Source organism: Curcuma longa, unplaced genomic scaffold, assembly GCF_044706935.1.
Source record: "Curcuma longa cultivar G26 ecotype Majalengka, Jawa Barat unplaced genomic scaffold, ITB_CL_G26_1.1 scaffold_17763, whole genome shotgun sequence".
NCBI lineage: Eukaryota > Viridiplantae > Streptophyta > Magnoliopsida > Zingiberales > Zingiberaceae > Curcuma > Curcuma longa.
This window is the reverse complement of record NW_027435596.1, coordinates 9,557-18,779: the sequence shown is the minus strand read 5'-3', so window position 1 is coordinate 18,779 and position 9,223 is coordinate 9,557. Positions and strand designations below refer to the sequence as shown.

At 32.3% G+C, this 9,223-nt stretch overlaps 1 long non-coding RNA gene across 2 annotated transcripts; it reads left to right on the top strand.

Annotated features, from left to right (window-relative positions):
- The first annotated feature begins 267 nt into the window (after positions 1-267).
- On the top strand, positions 268-8,144 carry LOC141819648 (uncharacterized). Of its 2 annotated transcripts, XR_012601097.1 has the most exons (7): positions 268-606; positions 694-727; positions 1,388-1,462; positions 2,312-2,394; positions 4,409-4,503; positions 7,771-7,886; positions 8,077-8,144. It is a non-coding gene; the product is annotated as an uncharacterized LOC141819648 (long non-coding RNA). The 2 variants fall into 2 exon arrangements; XR_012601096.1 differs by lacking the exon at positions 8,077-8,144 and having other exon boundaries at positions 7,771-7,977.
- Positions 8,145-9,223: the final 1,079 nt, after the last annotated feature.

Genomic DNA, 9,223 nt, shown 5'->3' with positions numbered 1-9,223 from the left:
AAAATTTTAATATAAATATGGAAAAAATTAAAAATATACATTTTTAAAAATTCGGGATTACAATGCCCCCGTATAGTAAATAAATAAATAAATATTTCATTATATATGTTTATAATTAAAATAAATATATACATATATATTAAGTAAATAAGATACGGGTTTGATTAAGCTGCTTAGGTTATCTATTTATAGGTGAGAGTTGATTGAAATTATTAACATAACTTTTATTATTAACATAATTTATGTTTCTAAGTTTTCTATCTACACCTTGTGTGCCTGCGCATGTCCCAGTCACGACCGACGAAGAAAATTTCTCTTGTGGAGAGTGAAAACTAGAGTCAAATCAAACCACCTTCTAGTCTGGTTAACACACCTTTTTTTCATGTCGCTTTTAATTAGGAGTATTGAAAGAACTCACTTGTGCACATGTCGCCTTTGTTGTATGTTGTAATAGCATGTTGTTCAGTATATGTTAGAAAATGGAATTAATGGGCGGGATTATGACATTGTTGCCTTTGATGTAAGCATACTTGCATATGGACAAAAAGAACAAGTTTATCTAGGGCTAAACCCCACGAAGCAAAGGATGACAATCCAGAGGAAGAGGTGAAAAATAATGTCATATGGATTGATCATTTCTCATGTAACCTTGCTCTTTTCTCAAAATTGTACCCTAATCAAGTTTTAATGCAGCAATCACCTTTGGCGCCCCGCAAAAGTTGTCAAGGTAAATTTATGAAGACTACTTAGCGTGAATAGTTTAAAGTCCTGAACTTTAAGTTGGGAGGATTGTCTTAGTCTCATATAATCATTGCAATTTTAAAAGACAAATTTCAATTGCCTACTTTTTCATTAAATTTTATGACAATTAAATGTTCAAAAACTTAAACGAGTTTTTAGTTTTTTTCTTGAAATTTGAATTTTGTTGTCATGTTTGATGATGAATTTTTCTTTTTTTAAATGTAAATCGAATTATGCAAAACTTGTGGACACAAAGGGTCACTACCTACAACTAGGTAATTGAAGGCAAAATATGATACAACACTGTTTGCTCTCTAGTTTTATATTGCAAATAAGGCTTTATTTTTCATTTTTCTTGTTTTAGTGGTCATGATATCGAAATGCATACTTTGTGGAATTGATAATGCAACAAGTCATGCTTCAATGAGCCACTATCTCATAGGAGTAAGCTCTTTTGGTGTACTCAGAAAATATGTACAATTTGGATTTATAAACTTATTAATAAAAAATCTTGTCATGCTTTCTATGATCCACCACTTTAATACAGGTTTTCTATGTTACCCATAAGATACAATTGATTCATGATTGTGTTAGTTTAATTTTTGTATTTTCTTTAAACATGTTTAACAAATTTGACATCCTTTAGGTTTTCTTCTCGCATGAATTTTGTTCTCCAAGTAAAAGCGTGCAGTGCAGTAGGTTTAGCGATTGCGATAATTAGGTATGTACGCATAGCTAGCTTTTGATTATTTTTACTTTTTGACAGTAAATATCACCTACCATATGACTTTGTTATTTGTCTTTGATGATATTTGGAATCTTTTTATCATATGGTAAAAAAGTGTGATGAGAACTTCTAATTTACATGCTAAATATGAATCGTGAATGACATTATTTTCACGGCTTAACTAAATCATGTATTATATTCCAAATCCTAAAGTTTGACCAAGAATTTAACCTCCTAAGTCATAACCTTTTATGTGGACTTAGTTAATTAACAAAAATTCCCCCTTCCATAAGTTTGTTAAAATGACAAAATGTAGGGGTTATGTAGGGGTGTCAAAAATAAACCTGCCAACTCGACCCGAGTTAATCCGAAAAATATCAGGTTAGGATTGTGGTTTTTGAGTTTGGGTCCGGGTTTTTTAGGTTGTGTTGGATCGGATTGGGTTTGTGTTGACTTAGGTTGACTCAAGTTGACTTGAATTTAGGATTTAGTTTTTTGGAGTTTAATTAAATTTTATTTGAAAATTAAGATGCTTTATGTATAGGAGAAGGTTAGTATGACAATGATGAAGTATTTAGATAAAAGTGAAGAATTATAGGAAAAATAGCAACAAAAGTCTTTTTTGTAACCGTACTAATATGAGGAAAGCCCAAAAGATTATCTTTTTATGAGTCTCAAGCTGTTGTTTTTGTGGATGCATAATTTTCTAAGCAATTGTTATTGATGTATGAGTTAATTTATATATTTTTAGATGCCACTCTGTTATCCTTTTTCTTGATGTTGATATTCATATCAATGCATTTTAGTTTCCTGCAGCTGCTTGATTATCGATTATTCTTATAGGGATCTTGCCACTGAAGGTTTGTTTGACATAATAACAAATGTATTGCAGAGTCAGGATAGAAAGGAGAGCTCCTTTCTGTTGGGTAATTTAATAGTGTAATCTTGGTTGCTATATTTTATTGGTGTATGCTATTGCTTACTTAGTGGACAGATATCCTTATTCTCTTTCTTAACCAAGATGAAAATCTTCTATGGTCTTGTGTCCTTCAACAAGAGGGAATCACCATTCTTGGTCAATTGGGGAGCTTATAAAATAATCACACATACTTCAAAATGTATATCTATATTTGGATAAAGGCTAATTATTTAGAAGATCTTTACTTTTTTAGGGATGCGAAGGATGTCATAAGTTTTTTTCCCCTCATATATTATTAATTTGCAACATGCAAACATCCAGTTGCCTATGAAACCTAATATTTGAGAGACTATTAGAGGCATTTACCAAGTTGTCATTGATTTGATGTACTGTATACCACTTTTTCTTCTACCTAAGAATTAAAAATACAAATGAGAAGAGATTTATCCACTAGTGATGTCAACAATATCATAACCATTGCTAAAATTGTCAGTCAATCATTCAAGGTTTAAAATCTCGATCCATGTTGAGGTTTCAATTCCGGACCGGAACGATACGGTTTTAGTATAGTATCGTGCCGTGCCGATATAGTTTCGGTATTTTTTAAATTTTAAATATAAATATGTATTAATTTTATTAATATTTCATTATTAAATATGCTTTATATGTTGAAATGTTGAATTTATATTTCAATATTTTCTCATAAGATAATGCTTATTAAATTATTAAAAAAATTATTTTTAAAAAAGTAATTTTTAAAATTCAAAATTAAATTTAAAATTGTAAAATCATTTGAAAGGTTAAAAATAATTATAAAATTATTTAAAAATCTTAAATTATTTTTTGAATGTAATTGTAAATTTTTAATTTTAAAAAATTTATTTGAAATGTTTAAGAATTATATTTTCTATAAAATTTTAGATTATTTTAAATTTAAAATTAATTTTAAAAATTAAATTATTTTATAAAATATGTATTAATTTTTAAAATTATTTAAAAATTTTGAAATAATTTTTAATATTTTATTTCTATTAATAATAGTTTATTTTTTTAAAAAATATATTTAAAAAATAAAAAATTAACTAAAAAAAAATAAAAAAAACATGGTTGCAATAGCCCGTGGAGGCCGTCGTCACACTACGACCCTTGTGGAGGGTTTTAACAATATATAAAATTTTCTTAAAATTTTAAATAAATTTTTATATATTTTAATGGGATAATTTGATTAGAATTTTAGGAAATATGTTTGATAATTTATTTAGGTTAGGGGTCGATGGGATTCATTAAAAAATAATAATATAATTAAGTGATAAATAAATAAAAATTTATTAGGATTTAAATAAAATAAATAAAATATATTATTAATTAGATAATTTTATTAGGTTTTAATTAAATCTTAATGGAGTTAATCAAAGTTAGCATTTTAATTAAAAAAAATCTAATCTTTTCCCCGACGCACACGATCTCAGCATGCAGGGGTGCGAGGTTGCGCGATCACGCAATCCCGCGGCCGCGCGACTCCTCCGGCGAGGCCGTCGTGGTTGTGCAACCCCTCCGGCGCGACCACGGGGTCGTGCAATCCCTCCGGGCGCGGCCACGAGGTCTCGCGACCCCTCCGGTGTCGCTGTCGGGGTTGCGCAACCACTCGGGTGCGATCTTCGGGATCATGCAACTCCTCCGCACAATCCCTCCTGCAGCTGGGCTAGTATCGGGTCGTTTTGGTGCCGGTCGGCGACGGAATGAAATGTTTAGTCCGTTTCGACTGGTTCGGCACGAAATTTTAATCCCTACAGTCCTTACACATTCTTAACCATTGCTGGAGTTGTAGTTCCTTGGTTATCTATTTTTATATATTGCAACCACATTCAACGCATAAACATGACCTAAGTTTCCTCTTGCATATTCTTGAGGCATTTTTTTTTTGTTCTCTTTCTTTTCTTTTCTTTTTCTTTCTAAAATAACTTTAGTTTGATTTCTAAATAATGCTAACAGTTTGATTTTATTTGTATCGCCAATGGCAGGTTCTTCTAACAATCCTTACCTAACTTGAGATTAGTGATGAGCAATTACTCTACTTCCACCACTCAACGGGACTTGCTCATTGTATTTTGATAAGGTATTTTAAGGGATGTTAAAAGTAGTATTGCTAGCTGCCAGACTACTTTTCTAGCAATAATCTTTTACACATGCTATGGCTTTGGTGATCCCAATCAATTTATTTGGTAACTTATACTTTCCCTGCAAGTGACATTTTGTTCCCATCCTAATTCTTATGCACTCTCATCCCTTTTAGTGAAGTGTATTTATTGATTGATTTGTTCTTTACATAACATACAAGATGCATCTTGCTTTCCACGTTAACAAACTGATCACTCTTGGAAATTGGAATAAGTAGTAGGAAGCTAGCTGATGGCCTGTTCTTGAAACTTTGTATTTATTTACTTTTTTGTGCGTTATACTCTAGTCGACGCCTTGGTTCTCAGATGTTAAATACATTTTCCACAAATAGGCCTGACCGTTTACCTCTTGAACCAGGTTGCCTTTCGTTCATGCAAATCCTCATTAAACACCAACCATCTTTGATATACTATAGCATGTAGCATCTTGTTGTGCTTGATGTCATAGCCTCTTTGCCAATTTTTATCTTCTCTCTTTAGTTGTTTATTTTCATATTCAACAAACATTTATAAATATTTAGTCATGAGATATTTTTACATATCCCCTTGCATGAATTTCAAGATCTTCTTGTTTAAATTAAATGTTGGCAGTTTTGCAACATCATTGCTTGGTTGATTATCCACACTACAATTTATCTCTAGTATGCCTTGCAACACTTTTTACAGATCCTATACATTTGTAGCTCATCTGAAAAAAAGAAAGTAAGTTTCCTGATAAGACTTGAGATTGACGAATAGATCTCTTTATGATAGGACTGACTAATGGATTACTATTTTTATTTCTTATCGGTATCATTAAATTCAATTTTAATAGGTCTAGCGCAAACAATATGTAGTTGGTCTTTATTTCAATTTTTTTATGTTACTATTAAACAAATTGACTTTATCACTACACATTCCCTATATGCATTGAAATATAAGTATGTTATTGCACTATGCGATGGTAAGAGGTGGGACGAACTCCTATGCAATGAGGGTTCGAACCTCTCGTAAGACATATCATATGCCTATAGTGTTCAAACCACTTGTGATGTTAGGCCGTTCGCCAGAACCCCCATTTGCGCTTCCTGGATTTACTCTGGTGGTCGATGAGAAACTTCTATGGGGCCGGACTAGTCACTTCCAAGATTAATTGGTTTGAAAAGGCGGATGCATTACCACAAAAAAAGAAAAATTGAAGTATGAGTATGTTGGTTAACTTGAACATGGATTTTATTGATGTAGATGCCCCCCCCCCCCCCCCCCCCTAAGAATATTTTAGTTGTGTCAATTCTAAACAAGGATGTCCTAAACCAAAGTTTGTCCTTTTTTACTATCAACTATTGATCTTTATCTGGATGTAAGTACAGATTCCTTCATGAAATTGTAGAGATCAGAAGTGAAGGATGGACACAATGTGTTTGATATATCACAATAAGCAACAAAATTCTAGTGGGAACGATTTATTTGATTAATATGGTGCAAAACCTAAAGGTGTGGTAATATGGCACATCTTTTATACTAATCCTGAATGTCTTGTTTGATTAATTTACTTAATTTTGTTACCTTCTCTTGGTGGAGATGATTGCAGCATGAGATGTTCTTTTTTACGTGATCCCAGTGTGTATATATATTGGGTAAGTACTCTGCTGAATTTCTAAATCAAATTCTGGATCTAATTTATGTTTATATATAGGAATTTGGATTTACTTATTACTGATCTGAGTGACACTGCTTAATTTGTTCAAAATAGAGCTTGAATGAACAACACCACATTGGGGGCACTTTAAAGGAATATATACAAGGTTTGGCTGAAAGATAGTACTGAGATTTGATTTGTTGATGTTGATTGAAAGAATGACATTTTAATTCTTTTAATATTCTAGTATGAGATAGTGATAGTCTACTTTCTAGTTTCAGCCGGTCGTGTGCCATGTTCACGACCCAATCAAGCTGTATAGAAGGAATAAAAGTTGCAATCCTTCTTGAGGTTAGCATTGACCAAACAACCATCTTGAGTAGGCGTTGATCATGCAAAGGTCAACAACCCTTGACTCCTATAAGGAGTTCCCTTTACAGTAGTAGGCGCTGCATGCAAAAAAGGGGCAGAGCTTGCCCCTTCTTGCATCATCTCAGGAGTTGACTACAAAGGTCAACAATTTGACCTGAAATGCAATTGCACGTCACAATAAGCAATAGAAAGGGTTGCCCCACCATTTGATCAATTTCCCTCTTAGTGATTAATTCAATTTGAATTTGAACTTAAGGCATATACCTCTTAGTGTGCCCTTCCATCCCTATAAAATAGACTCTCCTCTTACAAAAATTAAAAAGCAAACTTAGCATCTCCCTTCTTTTCTTGAGCAATTTTCTTTTTTCTTGGTGAGTTAGTGATCATTGCCTTTTAAAGAGAGAAAAGAGAGTTCGATTGTTGCCTTGACTTTGTGAATTTCCCTTTCATCCTTTGGCATCATCCTCATCTTCCTGATAAGATCCGATCTTTCATGGATCATAATGTCTTCCACTTAATGATTTTTATGACGAGCAAGATTCTTGAGATCATGACATTTAAAAGATCTCTACAAGATCATTCCTGTCTCAGAAAGTTTTCTTTGATCCTTCAGATCAACCTACCATCCTAAAGGTCTAACCTCGTTTGACAAATTTTGGAGCAAGGTAGTTATCAACCCCTCATATGAGATCCAAATAGTTAAGATGTTCCAGTGCCAATGGTTTCCAGCGGATATGCTTATTGCTGCTTCAGATGTATTTTGCTGTTAATATAGTTGACAAAACTTTTCCATGGATCTATAAATTTTGTCAAAAATAAATTGATGACAGGAGTGTTTCTCTCATTTGGTTAGGTACAAAAAATGAATGCAATGTTCAAGCATGGTCAGCTGTGAAAGAATGTAATGGTGTTAATGGGTGCTCCGATTCATTGCATACTGCATGTATTCAAAGAAAAACTTTGGACTGCTTTGATGGGAAGGATGTTGCATTGTTTAAGATGGCACGGAGAAGGCCATTATTATCTCATTGTTCCATTTTTTAAATGTTTATGCTTCCATTAGATGAACTAATATCAATTTTTTGTCTCCATAGTTCATTTTTTGGGAGCAGATAAAGGTGAAAAACTGGAACATATTTGCTTCCATTGAACATGGCATGCTGATATTTTCTAGAATTTGAGTTCAATTTTTTTCCTCTATCTTTTTTATCAATAGGTGTTTCTAAGAAGTAATTCATGTATGAATTTTACCCCAAGGGCAATTGTGCGAATTATGCACGACATCATTAGCCCAGCTTTTCCTTCTTCAGTTGGGTCCAAAAGCCATTTCTGGTATGTAGGCTACTACAAGTTATCTCACTTCATCTCAGTACAGACTATGGAGCATCTGCTTATGTCTACATGTTTTTTCTTCATTCTTAAAAATGATAGGTCCTCTTTTTAAAATACATGTTTTTCCTTTATATTGTCAGTATCTCTTCTATATTTAATATATTGCTGCCCTGACATTTTCCTTTTTTAGGGGATCATGTGTGGAAGTTGATTTTGCAATTGTTATGGAAGTTGCAAATGTAGAACTTACGAATTTTGTGGATAGCCAATCAAATTGAATGTATGTTCTATTTGACATTATACAACTACCCATAAAGTTAATCTTTATTTTTAAGTGATCAAATATGCATACTTAGTTTTTCACCAAGAGAGTCCCCTATCTATCCTTTACGTCAAGTTCACTTTGTCCTTTAAATAGAACCTGATAACTAGTGACTTATTACTAATAACAGCATAGGACTATGCATAATTTTCAAAATCAACCAATTCATATCTGGATTTTGGAACTGACCCTGTTTTATCTGAGAAGTTAGATATATTTTACTGTCTCAAAATTTATTGTAATCATTCATACATACCTTAAGGAAAACTTTTGTGGTGATTAAAACATAAGCCTTCATCAAAAAGTTTGATCAGTTCATTGTTTTGCTGAATATTTTTAAATATTATTTGATAAAAGGGATGGAATCAATATGTAAGAGATAAGATGGAAGGATTGAGATCAGTTCTATTGCTCAGGAGAACTCCTCATCTAGTATGTTGGCATGCTTCATTGAATATGTATTCTCTGTTTGCACAAATAAACAAACAATTATGAAAGAATATTGGTATAGAGAAATTATTTAGATTATTCAATATTGGGTACTTACCTTTATATGACCATATTATAATTTTACTGAGACACCCTTGTATATTTAAATAGATCAAGTAGATGTTTAACACTATGCCATCTTAGTTCGTTCAAATATTAAAATCCCAATTTGTTATAAATATATTTGATTTTATGATCTTCCATAGACTTGGTTAGCAAGCATGCATTAGAACTAACATTATGCTAAAGATAGTCTTTATGCTAAAGAAATTCTTTAGATAGACTTTTAATTTGGCTTCGATTTGGCAATCTCAATGAAGCATTGAATGATTTGTAACACTTTTAGTCATGTTTTGCTGAACTTAACAAATCAAACTCATGGAGATTTTTCTAGTGTGCACAATGATTTCTTCATCTTACACACGAGACCAATCTCCCTTTAAGTAACAAACCTTGGAGGTTGCTCCATATGAATCTCCTAAAAAAGATCAACATGAAGGAATACATTCTTAGTATTAAACTGATG